This window comes from Gossypium arboreum, chromosome 7, assembly GCF_025698485.1.
Source record: "Gossypium arboreum isolate Shixiya-1 chromosome 7, ASM2569848v2, whole genome shotgun sequence".
Classification (NCBI taxonomy): domain Eukaryota; kingdom Viridiplantae; phylum Streptophyta; class Magnoliopsida; order Malvales; family Malvaceae; genus Gossypium; species Gossypium arboreum.
Genome location: NC_069076.1, coordinates 57013405 through 57024087, shown reverse-complemented (window position 1 = coordinate 57024087; position 10683 = coordinate 57013405). Strand labels below are relative to the sequence as shown.

Sequence of the window (10683 nt, the reverse complement as noted above, 5' to 3'; positions counted from 1 at the left end):
GTCAGTAGACTCAACTCGAATTATCTCGATATTTACACACCTCAAATCAATGGTTTTTCTTTTGCAATTTACAATTGCATCATGTAACGCCCCCACGCCCGAGACCGTCGCCGGAGTCGAGTATGAGGTGTTACTAAGCTTAATTTAACATATTTAGAACTTTGGATTATTTATTTCTACATTCACAGCTTTTAAGCTACTTGCATCACAGTCACAAGAAAAATCATATCTCGAGTTAAAAAACTCAAAATCAAGATCCGTAAATTTTTCCTGAATCTAGACTCATATACCTATCTACTAATTTTTTTCTAGAATTTTTGGTTGGGCCAATTAGTACAGTTTATTAGTTAAAGTTACCCCTGTTTCAGGACTTGACTGGTCTGACCTCTGTTTACTACAAACCATATTTCTCTCTGTAAAAAATTCATATGACTATGAGGTTTATTTCTCCTGAAACTAGACTCAATAAGGATTATGATAATATAAAATACACCACCTAATTATATCTTTACAATTTATGGTGAATTTCTAAATTCGGAACAGGGGATTCAGAAACTGCTATGACTCTGTTTCACTAAAATTCAAATATCTTCTAACGTATAATTCCTTTACTTGTTTCATTTGTTTCATGTGAAACTAGACATAATAAGCTTCAATTTGATATGTAGTCCATCACCAAATTCAATTTCTATGATTTTTAGTAAATTTTCAAACTCATGTCAGTGTTGCTGCAGTATCCTGTTTATGGCAAATTTCATCCCTTTTATGAGTTTTTATGCACTAAGTATCTTAATAGTTTTCCTTAACATCAAACATAATCTAAACTAACCATTTTCATAATTTATCATTATCAAGAATTTCCTCAACCATTTCACAACCATACCATAAGATCATTTACACAAAATAGGTATATTGCTATACATGCCATACTTAAATTTACAAGCCATTACCAAAAGTCTTCCGGATAGTGTGGCTGAGCCTTCGACCTATCCCGACTCCTGAGCTGGCTTGTCCAAAACTACAATGAGTAAGAAGGAGGGAGTAAGCATAAATGCAATAATAAGTAACATAACAAACAGTCATACCAATCAACATTAGCATGCATCACTAAAACACATATCACATTTTTAATCATTTTTCATCATCTTATTACCTTATCGTGGTTGTATCAATACTCAACCCGAGGGTTAAATACATACCTATCCAAAATATCCATTTCACATCACTTACCAATACGTCTCTTTACATCTCGAATATTCCTCCATTTGAGTAGAACTTTACCCGTTGAACACATCGAATATAATTGGATACGGATAAATTGCACATAAGTGCCACATATTCAATCAAGCAATCATGTAACCCGCCCATAAGCGAACTCGGACTCAACTCAACGAGCTCGGTGTCCGCATCCATAAGTGAACTCGGACTCAACTCAACGAGTTCGGATGCCTAGTTACATCTCTCGAACTCGGACTCAACTCAACGAGTTCGGACATTCGCATCCATAAGTGAACTCGGACTCAACTCAACGAGTTCGGATGCTCAACCATCCTAGTGACATGTCACTTGTATCCTAATCTATTCCTAAGGTTCAAACGGGCTTTTCCTCGAACACTTATCCTTGCCGTCTTCCGTAGAATGCCAAATCAATACTCGGTAACAATTATATTTAACAAGTAGCTCACATAATTTACATATTATTTGAAATTAACCACAAAGCATACATTTCATAATAAAATTCAGCATAACATATAATTAACATCAATAACTTAAAATAACAATTATGCTACTTTATTTACACATGAACTTACCTTGGTACCAAAATACAAAGATTTTGCAATTTAGTCCACAATCTTTTCTTTTCCTCGATTGAGGTCGATTCCACGTCTTTCTTGATTATGGAGATTGGAAGCTTGAAACAAACCCTAGCTATGGAGAACCCTTGAAATTTCGGCCTAATGAAGAAGATGGACAAAAATTGGCTTTTAATTTTGTTTTTAATTCATTTTAATAACTAAATGACCAAAATACCCTTACTACTAAACTTTCCAAAAATTCCTTCCATGTCCTAATTTTTTCCATGAACTTAAAATTGGTCAAATTGCTATTTAAGACCTCCTCATTAATATTCCAAAACAATTTCATACTAAAAACTTCTAGAATGCAAGTTTTGCAACTTATTCGATTTAGTCCCTACTTTCAATTTAAGCGCTTTAGGCATAGAATTTCATCACGAAATTTTCATACAATCATGCAATCATATCATAAACCTCAAAATAATTATAAAATAATTATATCTATCTCAGATTTATGGTCACGAAACCACTATTCCGATTAGGCCCTAATTCGGGATATTACACATCATGTACAGTCAACCAATCCATACCGAGGATAACATCAAATTCATCAAACGGTAAAAGCATCAAATCGGCCGGAAAACAGGAACCTCGGATTACTAGGGGACATTTCTTACACACTTTGTCAACAAGTACATAACGACCCAAGGGATTCGATACTCGAATTACGAACTTAGTAGACTCAACAGGTAAAGTCTTACTGAATGCTAAAGTCTTACATACATATGAATGAGTAGAACCAGGGTCAATCAATGCAATCACATTAGTATCAAAGAGAGTGAAAGTACCGGTAATAACATCTGGCGAGGAAGCATCCTCTCGTGCACGTATAGCATAAGCTCTAGTAGGAGCACGAGCCTCAGATCTGGTTGTAGCATCTCTAGATCCTCTCTGACCGCCACTAGGATTTCCCGTATTTCTAGATAGTCTACCTCGAGTAGTAGTAGCACCCGGTTTCCCACTCTGATTTACATTCTGTTAAGACAATCTCGGGCAATCTTTAATAAAATGGTTAGCTGATCCACACTTATAACAGGAGCGGTCATGGAATCTACAACTCCCCGAATGCCATTTACCACAATACTGGCACTCTGTCCTGTCCCGACGATCATTTCCAACACTGGCAACCGAAGTGACTCGCGTACTCACAGGGGGTCGATCGCGATCTCGTCCGGAAAAACCCGAAGTGTCTTTAGATCGGCCTAAATCATCTCTAAATTTCTTCGATAACTGTTGAAAGGGCTTTCCGAAGATCTCTTCTGAAACTCCTTTGCTCCCATATCGCTTTTCTTTTCTCCTTCTCGAGCTCTTGACTTTGCAAGCTCGCTCGACAAGTACTACAAATTCTCGATTTCTAAAATGCCAACATATAGTTTTATGTCTTCGTTCACCTATCTTGAAACGTTTACACATTACAGCTTCTAAAGAAATACATTCTCGAGCGTACCGGCTAAGCCTCACAAACTTTCGTTCATAATCAGTAACCGACATGGAACCTTGTTTAAGTTCAAGAAATTCTTTCCGTTTTTGATCAATGAATCTCTGGCTGATATACTTTTTTCGAAACTCGGTTTGGAAAAACTCCCAAGTTACTTGCTCTCTGGGCACAATAGAAATCAACGTATTCCACCAATAGTAGGCAGAATCACGTAGTAAGGAGATAGTACACTTTAGGCATTCATCGGGTGTGCAAGATAGTTCATCAAGTACCCGAATAGTGTTGTCCAACCAAAATTCAGCTTGCTCGGCATCATCGCTGTCTGTAGCTTTAAATTCTATAGCCCCGTGTTTTTGGATTCTATCAACTGGGGGCTTATTTAGCCTCATCTGGTCAGTTACCGTAGGTATCGCAGGTACAGGGGTTGTATTAGTCGGGAGAGGGGGTTGTGGAATAGCCGTATTAGTTCGAATATACTGATTGAACCAATCATTCATCACGCTATAAAAAGCCTGTCTAGCTTCATCGTTCTGATTACTAGCAATAGGTTGAGAGTCCACTGGCACTGTCCCTTGTGCGGGAGCAGGCGCTACACTCTCAACATCATCAGCTACAGCTCGGTCGGGATCGGGATCCATTACTATAAGTAAACACATTTTTAACTGTCAGAAATCACCACACTATTAAATAAACACATAATGGCATGTATAGCTAAACTCAAACGTATTATGGTAGTCCTAGAATTGACTAAACCGTAGCTCTGATACCAATAAAATTGTAACGCCCCGTACCCGAGACCGTTGCCGGAGTCGAACACGAGGTGTTAACGGACTTAATTCATTTACTTACACAGTTCATTTTAAAATTTCCAGACAAGCTGGCTAACTGTATCACAGTCACTTTAAAAATCATATCTTGAGTTCCAAAACTCGAAAACTGATTCCGTAAATTTTTCCTGAAACTAGACTCATATATCCATCTACAAATTGTTTTCTAGAATTTTTGATCAAGCCAATTAGTGCAGTTTATTAGTTAAAATCTCCCCTGTTTTGGGGTTTGACTACTCTGACCTCTGTGTATTACGAATCAGATATCTCCCTGTACAGAGCTTCAATGACTATGCCATTTGTCTCTAATAAAACTAGACTCAATAAAGAATCTGTACATATAATTCATGACTTTTAATTATCTTTGTAAAATTAATGGTGAATTTCCAAAGTTATAACAGGGGATCCAAAAATCATTCTGGTCCTGTTTCACAAAAATTAAAACATCTCACAAAATATAGCTCATATACTTGTTTTGCTTCTTCCATATGAAAATAGACTCATCAAGCTTCGATTCCATATTTTATTCATTATTTAATTCCATTTTTACTATTTTTAGTGACTTTTCAGACTCACTTCACTACTACTGTCTGAAAAATGTTTTGTGGTAAATTTTACCTATTTCATGGTTTCCATGGATTAGCTAGTAATTTGACATACATAGGACCAAATATGATCATAACTAGCCATTCCAATGGCTGATCATTTACCTAACATTTCCATACCACTAAATAACCAAATCATAAGACCATGCATATATACACAAAAATGATTTTAATGCCATACTCAAATTATACGAGCCATTTTCGCATGGCTATACACACATACATTACCAAAAGGTATTTAATTAACAACAAAAGTCAACCCTATACATGCCATTATCAAAGTTCAACTAAAAATATACCAAAAGGGCTTAGATAGTGTGGACGACTCCGATAGCTGACGAACAAAATCTATAAAATAGAGAATTAAAGCAAAAGATTAAGCACTTCGATGCTTAGTAAGTTTAAGTAATGAAATCATTTAAAAGAGTGGCATAATAATATCACAGTTTACTTGTACCATCATTTGGCTGAATAGTAACATAATTAAGGTACCATTTTTTTTTATTCATAGCATAAATGTAAAATCAATATATCCAATAAAATTCAATCTATAGCCGAATCCATTCATCTCAAATTTCTATGTCAATCTCATGCATATACACATACATCTCATGTTTGTGAAATTGAATTCTCTAATTTGGAACTCATACATCATGATCAGATCGTAAATATTTGAATGATTTTAACAATGGTCTAAGCATACCCACCGAGTTGCGTAGTCATAATTTAAAATCAATCGTATTCTCAACGAGAGTGAGTTACTTACCTGGTTATCTTACAGTAAGTAGCACATGTGATTAAAATTATTCCAACATGTATTATATGATTTCTCGTACGAACACTTATGGGTTTTCACCCTCAAATATTATGCTGGCGCAAACATCCTTCGAAATCAAGCCCGATTCTTAGTACTGGCTCAAAAGCCCTTCGAGACCAAGCTCGGATTAGACCACTGGCTCGAAGGCCCTTCGGAACTAAGTCCGGTTATGACACTGGCTCTAAAGCCCTTCGAAACTAAGTTCGGTTATTAGCACTGGCTCAAAGGCCCTTTGAAACCAAGCTCGGATTTAAACCCTGATTAGCATTCACACATATATGCATATATATATATATATATATCATATCACATCTGGATATCATTCCTGATACTCGAATACAATTACAGCATGTTTACTAACCATACATCGTTCGATTCATTAATCCTAAACAAATAACATGATCCCGTTTCATTAATCCACAAGATTTTCATAACCATTCGGCTACAAGTAAATGCCTTACTTATTTATTTTGTCATGTAATTCAAGTAGAATCGTTAGGTCACAAGTTAATTATTATGCTCATAGATAAATAATTGCCTTATTAAATCATAAGCTAAATTTCATTACTCAAAGACTTACCTCGAGTATAATTTGGGCAGTTACGGATAGACTACTCGATCGCTTTCTCCTTTCCTTTATCCGATTTTGATCCCTTAGCTCTTGAGCTTAAATTTAAACAAATAAATTTATTTAATTATTTTTCACTTGGGCAATTCCATTCAATACATGTATATCATAATTTAGGTACAATGACCTTGTTCAATACTATTTAAACATCATGCATTATTGAATTTCATCAACACCATCTAACTTCATATAGAAACAGATATCATCCTAAGTCGGTACACAAGTCAAATGCATCATTTAAATTGTCAAAGTCCACTAAATCTACTATTATAGCCTTATAAGATATATATATATATTTATTACTAAGTTTAACAAAACATAACATACGACTAAGCAAGCATTCTTACATGAATCATTACTCAAATTTACCAATTGGATAATATGCTTAAGACACCATAAAATACTCCAAATTCTTTTCTCATCAATTCGACTAACTAATTAAATGTTATGACACATTATAAAATAACCTTACAACCACAAAGAAAGTTCGATAATAAGTCACAATTTAGTCATATCTCTCTATCATAATTTCTTCACTTAAACCAAATTAGCAAGCCCATATAGTCTTTGGTCGAATGCTATTTAACCCAAGTCATCAAGAGTTTTATTATTTAACACTTTAGATATCAATAGCTAAATATGTTAGTTGTACATATATATATCATCCAAAACCGAACATAAGAATTTTTCATATATCTAACATTAATTAAATTATTCAAAACCTCACTAGCAAAATATCATGTACTATGCCGAACCAAAAAAAAAATCAAACACCTAGCTTATCCATTTCAAAACACTTAACCGGCCTTTGATCAAGACTTTAAACAAAGTCTATGTTCGCTATCACACATATGGGTATTATTAGTTTAAAGTTTTAACAAGATTAATTTCTTTCATCAACAATCTTTTGTTTCTTTTTCCATCAAAACTTAAGGGTAAAAAAAAATCAAGTTCTTCTCTTATATACCATAATCGAAAGTTCCATTCACCATCTAAATTCAAACTTTTAGTATGGGCTAGGTAAAAGCATGATGATTAACCTAAAACAAACTAAGATTTCAAAAAAATTAACATAATTTACTAACCTTCTTTTGATTCCAAAGGCGAATGTCCCCCTCTTTTTTCTTCTTCTTGTACGGCTAAGAAGAACAAGGTGATACTTTGTTTTCTTCACCCTTCATTTCCTTATTTTAATTACTTTTCCTTTTATTTATCTATGTTATAAAATATAAAGCTACTAACTAATAATTAATACATATTATATGTATATAATCCCATCATGGCCACCACTACTTATCATAAATGGAAATTTGACATGCAAACCCATCATTTTTATAACATGCATTAATAAGTCACTTCAACATTTGCCTAACACATTTCTAAATTTTCTCACATAAGTCCTATTTAATAATTTCGCATACAAATGACAAAAATTGAAGCATGAAACTTTCACACATGCCTTTTTCACATACAATAAACACAAAATTTAATGGTTAATTATTTTTATGACTCGGTTTTGTGGTCCCGAAACCACTTTTTGACTAAGGTCAAATTAGGGCATCAACAGTATGCATACACAAAGCTCATAAACATTGAGATTATGAATCACGAGACCTCGTAAGAAGTGAATGAATGAATTATGATCATGAGTTTTATTGTACATTATGTAAATGGCATGACTTAAAATGTACCTATGATACTTGATGACATTGTGATAAATATTATTGTGTTATGTGTATAATATTGCATGGTTAATATTGTTAATTATTTACATGTAAACTTACTAAGCTTTAAGCTTACTTCCTTTCCGTTTCATTTTCTTATAGTGTTGCCAAGCTAGCTCGAGGATCGAAGGACGTCGGAGCTCGATTCACACTATCAAAATAATCTTTTAGGTATAGTGAATTTAAGTATTTTGAGTATGGCATGTATAGGGACTTGGTCTTTTTATTATATGTCATATTGGTTTAGCCAAGTGTGTTGGCTTATAATGATTTGATGATTCATTTTGTATATAGCAATGAGATATGGCTCATATTAATTATGGAGATGTAATCCTATTCATATATACATGCATGTGCTATGTTCACTCATGTTGAGGTTAAATTCATTTGGCATGGATGTTTGATGATGGAAATATGAGTAAATGGCATAATAACAACTAGGGCATGAATGTATGAAATGGAAGTGAATTGATGTTTCATATTGCACGTGAATTTGGTAAGCTTGGTCTTAATAAAATATGAAGTCTTAAGCAAGTATAAATTGATAAGAAGTTGACTTGCATGAGCCATGATTATGAATATGTAAGTGTGCATGTGTGATTAAGGGTGACAAAGGCTTAGAATATAGCCTCAAAGTTGTCCACATGGTAAGGCATACGGGCGTGTGTCTATGCCATGCGTGACACACGGTCTGGCCTATGGGCATGTGCTCTGGCCTTGTGTCTCCTGCACCTATTAAATGCAAAACAGAATGCTCAGTAGAAAACACACGTGCAGAGACATAGCAGTGTGTCTCAGCCGTGTGAAGGACACGACCGTAGGACATGGGCGTGTGCCCAGGCCGTGTGAAGTCTGCACTTATTTTTTGGAATTTAAATCACCACACGGCCTAAGCACACGGGCATGTGTCTTGGCTGTGTGACCCTAATTGTATTGATGACATCATAAATAGAGAGTTACATAGGCTAAGGACACGTGAATGTCCCAAGCCACACGGGCGTGTGTAACCATGCGACCTACCCTCACGGGCATGTGACCCTGTTTCATGAAAATTTTATAAGTTTTCCTAAAGTTTTCTAAAGTTCTTGGTTTAGTCCCAAACTATACCCAATGTATGTTTTGGGCCTCGTAGGCTCATATAAGGGACAATTTGTATATGTATGAATGGATTTAATTGGAACAAAATTTTTATGGCCTAATTCTGTATATTGCTTATGATTAAGTCCGATAATACCTTATATCCTGTCCTGGCGTCAGGCGCGGGTAAGGGGTGTTACATTTCGTGGTATCAGAGCTACAGTTTAGTCGATTCTTAAACTAACGTAGCCTGTGTACGAGTCTAGCTATACATGCCATAAATGAATTATGATAGTGTGACAACTCTTGACCTTTTTAAATTGTGTTTTCATATAGTAATGGATCCTAATCGAGCTGAAGCTGATGCTATAGAAAGTAATGCGCCGGCTCCCACTCAAGAGGCAGCGCCAGTTGAGAGTAGACCCGTGACTGTGAGTCAGGGATGTGGAGATAAGGCTAGGGAAGCCTTTCTCTATCTGATGAATGCCTGATATACAGAGTTCGTTTGAATGAACCCGAACGCTTAACCCCCTCAACCCCCATCTATTCCTCAACCTATCCTCGTAGCACCCCAAAGAATGGACTTCATGAGACTGAATAGACCTTCAGTTCATAAGATTCAGAAATAAAGAGCCGAAGATTTCTGAGCTAGTATAGATGATGATCTCGAAAGGGTAGAGTTTTGGCTCAAGAATACCATCAGTGTATTTGACGAATTATCATGCACACCCGAGGAATACATGAAGTGTGTAGTATCACTCCTGAGAGAATCTGCTTATCAGTGGTGAAACACTCTTGTGTTGGTTGCACCAAGGGAGAGAGTTAATTGGGATTTTTTCCAAGAGGAGTTTCGTAAGAAGTACATAAGTCAGAGGTTTATTGATCAGAAGCAAAAGGAATTTCTTAGGTTAAAACAGGGCCGAATGTATGTAATGGAATATGAGCGTAAGTTTGTGAGACTTAGCAAATACGCTTGGGAGTGTATCGACTAAGGCCGTCATGTGTAAGGGGTTTCAGGATGGATTAAATAAAGACATCCAATTGCTGGTTGACATCCTAGAATTAAAAGAGTTTGTTGTACTGGTTGAGAGAGCTTGCAAGGCTGAGGAATTAGCTAAAGAGAAAAGAAAGGCTGAGTTTGAGTCTCGAGATTCAAAGAAGAGACAGATGAGTAAGTCACTGCAATCATCATCTAAGAAACTGAGAGAGTTTAACACTCGATCGAGTGCTTCATTTGGATACTCAAATAGAATATGGGTAAGCAGTACTCGGTTTCAAAAGCTCAGACTACTTCAATTGCTAGTGTTGGTAACGTCCGACCGAGTAGACTGAGTGTTCAAATTGTGGTAGACGTCACCTAGGTGAGTGCCGAGCTATTGATGGTTTTAAGTGTGGTTCCCAAGATCATTGCATTAGAGACTGCCCCGATATGGTTGTAAAGGAAATATTTCAGAGTGCAAGATTGGGCAATGCTACTTCTAGAGGGAGACCATAGAAAAATCTGATAAATGAAACAAGTTGTAAGAGTACACCTAAGGATCCAACTGTGAGATCCGAGGGTAGGGCACTTGCGATGACTTATGCCATTCGTGCTCGCGAAGAGGCTTCATCTCCTGATGTGATTATAGGTACTTTTTCTCTCTATAATACTGTTATTGCTTTCATTGATCCGAGATCTACCTATTTGTATATTTGTGTGAAATTGGTGTGT

General features: G+C 35.8%; 1 long non-coding RNA gene across 1 annotated transcript; it reads right to left on the bottom strand.

Annotated features, from left to right (window-relative positions):
- Positions 1 to 831: 831 nt before the first annotated feature.
- LOC128295316 (uncharacterized) lies at positions 832 to 1964 on the bottom strand. The gene is made up of 2 exons (XR_008285676.1): positions 1812 to 1964; positions 832 to 1018 (listed from the first exon to the last, which is right to left on the bottom strand). It is a non-coding gene; the product is annotated as an uncharacterized LOC128295316 (long non-coding RNA).
- Between the last annotated feature and the right edge of the window lie 8719 nt (positions 1965 to 10683).